Genomic DNA, 5,000 nt, shown 5'->3' with positions numbered 1-5,000 from the left:
GGGTGGATGGATGGATGGATGGATAGAGAGGTGGGTAGAGTGGTTGAGAGATGGGTTGATGGAGAGGTGGGTAGATGGATGGGTGGATGGATGGATGGATATATAGGTAGATGGATGGATGGATATATGGATAGATGGATGGATGGATAGATAGATGGATGGATGGATGGATAGATGGATAGATAGATAGGTGGGTAGAGTGGTTGAGAGATTGGTAGATGCGTAGGGGGATAGATAGATGGATAGATAGGTTGGTAGGTAGAGTGGTAGAGTGGTATTTGGATGAGGAGAGGAATAGATAGATAGATGGATAGACAGAGAAGTGGGTAGAGTGGTAGAGTGGTATATAGACGGGGGAGAGGGATAGATAGATAGATCCAGACCTAGGGATGGGTAGATAGATGGATAGCTGGATGGATGGATGGATGGATAGATAGAGAGGTGGGTAGAGTGGTTGAGAGATGGTTGATGGATGGATGGATAGATAGATGGATGTATGGATAGATGGATAGATAGATAGGTGGGTGGATGGATGGATGGATAGGTAGATAGGTGGATAGAGTGGTATATAGATGGGGAGAGGGATAGATAGATAGATAGATGAATAGATAAAGAGGTTGGTAGGTAGAGTGGTATATAGATGGGGAGGAGGGTAGATAGATAGATAGGTAAGAAGATAGAGTGGTAAATAGGGGTGGGGATAGATAGATAGATGGATAGATAGATAGATAGGTAGAGTGGTTGAGAGATGGGTAGATGGGGAGAGGGATATATAGATAGATGGATAGACAGAGAAGAGGGTAGAGTGGTAGAGTGGTATACAGATGGGGAGAGGGATAGAGAGATAGATAGATAGGTAGGTAGATAGATAGGTGGGTAGAGTGGTTGAGAGATTGGTAGATGGGTAGGGGGATAGATAGATGGATAGATAGATAGGTGGGAAGGTAGAGAGGTTTATAGGTGTGGGGATAGATAGATAAATAGATGGATAGATAGAGTGGTTGAGAGATGGGTAAATGGGTAGGGGGATAGATAGATGGATAGATAGGCAGTGTTTATTTTGTTTTATTTAATTTTTTGAATTTGTGTTCTTAGTCTTTGTTTTATTGTTGTCGTTTGTTTGTTAATTTTCTTTTCATTTGTGTGTAAAGAAATTCTAGAATTTAAATAAATAAAAATAAAAAAATATCTAAAAATTACCATAAACGACATTTCTGTATTTTCTCTTCTCTTCGTAATTTCAATTCTTTTTTTTTTTTATCTTCTTAACTGTAATCCTTCTCCTTTATCGTCTCTTCTTTAATCCTTCCCCTTTCTTCTATTATTCTCCAATAATTCCATCATTTTAGATTTATGATTTTGATCGATTTTTTTTTTTTTTTTTTATCGAGATGCAGTTGAAGAAGGAGAAAAGGGAGGCAGACAAAGATACATACACACACGTACAAGTACATGCACAAATACAAACACACACACACACACCCTCAACCCCTCCCTCCACCTCTCCCCTTCCCTCCTACACCCCCACTCCCATACACCCCTCCCTACACCCCCAACCCCCTACCCTCCCCCTTACCTCTAAACCCCCCTCCCCCCTCTCGCCCTCCACCCTCCCTCCCTCCACCCCCACCCCCTTCCTCCACCGCGTCATAAACAGCTGATTTCCACCGATCGACGTTATTGATACAAAAGGTTTCGAGTCGTCATCCGAGTCGTCAGCCGAGTCGTCAGCCGAGTCATCGTCCGAGTCGTCAGCCGAGTCGTCATCTGAGACGTCAGCCGAGTCGTCAGCCGAGTCGTCAGCCGAGTCATCGTCCGAGTCGTCAGCCGAGTCGTCATCTGAGACGTCAGCCGAGTCGTCATCTGAGTCGTCAGCCGAGTCGTCAGCCGAGTCGTCAGCCGAGTCGTCATCCGAGTCGTCATCCGAGTCGTCATCCGAGTCGTCAGCCGAGACGTCATCCGAGTCGTCAGCCGAGTCGTCAGCCGAGTCGTCAGCCGAGTCGTCATCCGAGTCGTCAGTCGAGTCGTCAGCCGAGTCGTCAGCCGAGTCGTCAGCCGAGTCGTCAGCCGAGTCGTCAGCCGAGTCGTCAGCCGAGACGTCATCCGAGTCGTCAGCCGAGTCGTCAGCCGAGTCGTCAGCCGAGTCGTCAGCCGAGTCGTCAGCCGAGTCGTCAGCCGAGTCGTCATCCGAGTCGTCAGCCACCGCGGGTTATTGGGTCGACTTGGAGGAGTCTGCTGTGGATGCTGTGTCTTCTTGGCCGACGATCGATACCCAGTGTTCATTTTCTTTCATTAGGGCGTGTGGGTGTGGGGTGTGGGGTGGGGTGGGGTGGAGGGGTGTGTGGGGTGGGGTGGGGTGGAGGGGTGTGTGGGAGGGGGTGTTGGTTGGGGTGTGGGAGGGGTGGGAGGGGGTGTGGGGTGGGGGGGTAGGGGAGGGATGTGGGGTGTGGGGAGGGGGAAGGGTAAGGGGGAATTGAGTAGGTATTATTTGCGCGAAAGTGTGTGTGTGTGGGGGGGGGGGTGAGGGCGGGGGGAGTCATGGGGGTAGGGGGGAAGATAGGGGAAAGGGGGGGGGGAATTGGTTAGGTTTTATTTGCGCAAAAGTGTGAGGGGTTTTGTCTTTTTTTTTTCTTTTCTTTTTTTATGAATTGATTTTTTTTTGTGTGGGTTTTTCATTCGTTTTTTTGCGGGGGGGGGGGGGGAGGTGGGTATCGACTTGGCTTTTCGCTGTTCTTTTTTTTTTTTGTGTATTTTCTTCATGTATCTCCCTCTCTCTTTCTTACTCTCTCTCTCTCTCTCTCTCTCTCTCTCTCTCTCTCTCTCTCTCTCTCTCTCTCTCTCTCTCTCTCTCTCTCTCTCTCTCTCTCTCTCTCTCTCCCTCTCCCTCTCCCTCTCTCTCTCTCTCTCTCTCTCTCTCTCTCCCTATCCCCCCTTTCCCCCCCTCTCTCTCTCTTTCTCTCTCCCTCTCTCTATCTCCCTCTCTCTCTTCTCCACACACACACGCGCACTCACGCTCACTCACAATCTACCAGTCAATCTATCTATCCATCTATCTGTCTATCTACCTATCTATCCATCCATCTCACAATCCATATATAGGCAAAGAAAAGGAAAAAATAAAAATAAAAATTCTTGGCCACGTCATTCCAACCAGACTCAAACTCCTGCTCAGAAGTTGACAAGAAAGTTAATGTTTATTGTTCGTATCCTCTCTCCTCTCTCCTTTCTCTCTTCCGTTCTCTCTCTTTCTTTTCCCCTCTCCCTCTCTCTCTTTCTCTTTCTTTTCCCTCTCCCTCTCTCTCTCTTTCTTTTCCCTCTCTCTCTTTCTTTTCCCTCTCCCTCTTCCTTCTTCCTCTCTCTTCCTCTTTCTAAGCTTCTCCCCTCTCCCTTCTCTCTTCCGTTTTCTCCTCTCTCCTTCTCCCTCTCCCTCTTCCTTCTCCCCTCTCCCTTTCCCTTTACCCCACTTCCTCTTTCTCTCCCTTCCCTTCCCCTCTCCCTCTCCCCTTCTCTCCCTCTCCCTCTCCCCTTCCTCTCCCTCTCTCTCTCCCTCTCCCTCTCCCCCTCCCCTTCCTCTCCTCTCTCTCTCCCTCTCCCCTCTCTCCTCCCAGGTGGACCCCTCAACTCACTGCATTTCTCTTCTTGCCGTTCTTGTTGTTTTTGATGTTGTTGTAGTTGTTCTTATTGCTATTTTGTTGTTGTTTTTGTTCTTGTATTTTTGTTGTTGTTATCATTACTATTTTTGTTGTTTGTTAATGTTCTTGTTGTTATTTTTGGTTTTGGTTTTGCTGTTGTTTTATTGTTGTTTTTGTTGTTTTTGCTGTTGCTCTTGTTTTCTTGTTGTTTTATTGTTTTTTTGCTGCTGTTCTTGTTGTTTTTGTTGTTGCTTTTGTTGTTGTTTTTGGTGTCTTATTGTTGTTTTAGTTGTTGTTGCAGGAACAGGTTAAAGGGGTTGAGAGAGATAAGAAAAATAAATCTGGTGTGAGAATATGTTTTGTATTTTTATCTTTATCAACTTGAGTAAAAGCAGTAGTGATAATGATGAAAAAACAGTAATTCTATTACTAGTAGCTGTAATAATAATAATGAAAATTATGATAATGATAATGATGATGATAATAATGCTAAAAATAATAGTAACAATAATGATGATGATAATAATGATAATAACAATAATGAAAATGCTAATATTGATGATGCTAATGATAAATATGATAATAATGATACACATAATATCAACACCAAAAATAATACTAATAATGATAATAATACAAATTAGAAGAATAAGACTCATAGCATACAAACAGACAAAAAAAAAAAAAAAAAAAAAAATCACGACTTTTCCCCAGCCTAAGCAAGCAAGATTTAAGACCACGATTGAGTCCCCACGCCCACTGCCGCCCACTGCCGCCCACGAGGTTCAAGTGTCGGGCGTGGGGATTGAAGTGGCCTATAATGTAGCGGCTAATTGGTCTAACCACTTGATCTGACGGAGCCACTTGCTCGAGGGCGGGCTGGAGTGTGACGTCAGGTTGTTGTCCTCTTTTGTGTGTTTTTGTTTTTGTTTTGCTTGTTTTGTTTTGTGTCTGTTTGTTTCTCTCTGTCTCTGTATCTCTCTATCTTTCTCTCTTTGTCTGTCTGTTTCTCTTTCTCTTTTTCTGTCTGTCTCTGTCTCTGTCTCTCTCTCTCTCTCTCTCTCTCTCTCTCTCTCTCTCTCTCTCTCTCTCTCTCTCTCTCTCTCTCTCTCTCTCTCTCTCTCTCTTTCTCTTTCTCTATTTCTCTGTCTGTCTGTCTCTCTCTCTCTCTCTCTCTCTCTCTCTCTCTCACTCTCTGTCTCTCTGCGTCTCTCTCTCTCTCTCTCTCTCTCTCTCTCGCTCTCTCTCTCCCTCCCTCCCCCTCCCCCTCCCCCCCTCCCCCTCCTCTTCCCCCCCCTCTTTCCCCCTCCTCCCCTGCTCCCCCCCCTCCCTCCCTCCCTCCCTCCCCCTCCCTCCCTCCCTCCCCCT

General features: G+C 46.0%; 1 protein-coding gene across 1 annotated transcript in view; it reads right to left on the bottom strand.

Moving 5' to 3' along the window:
• Window positions 1-5,000, bottom strand: part of SerT (Serotonin transporter) — a 107,090-nt gene that overhangs the window by 4,854 nt on the left and 97,236 nt on the right. The gene's annotated exons all lie outside the window — the stretch shown is intronic.

The sequence above is a fragment of the Penaeus vannamei genome, chromosome 36 (genome assembly GCF_042767895.1).
Source record: "Penaeus vannamei isolate JL-2024 chromosome 36, ASM4276789v1, whole genome shotgun sequence".
Lineage (NCBI taxonomy): Eukaryota > Metazoa > Arthropoda > Malacostraca > Decapoda > Penaeidae > Penaeus > Penaeus vannamei.
The sequence above is the reverse complement of the archived record's forward strand: the minus strand, read 5'-3'. Positions and strand labels throughout refer to the sequence as shown.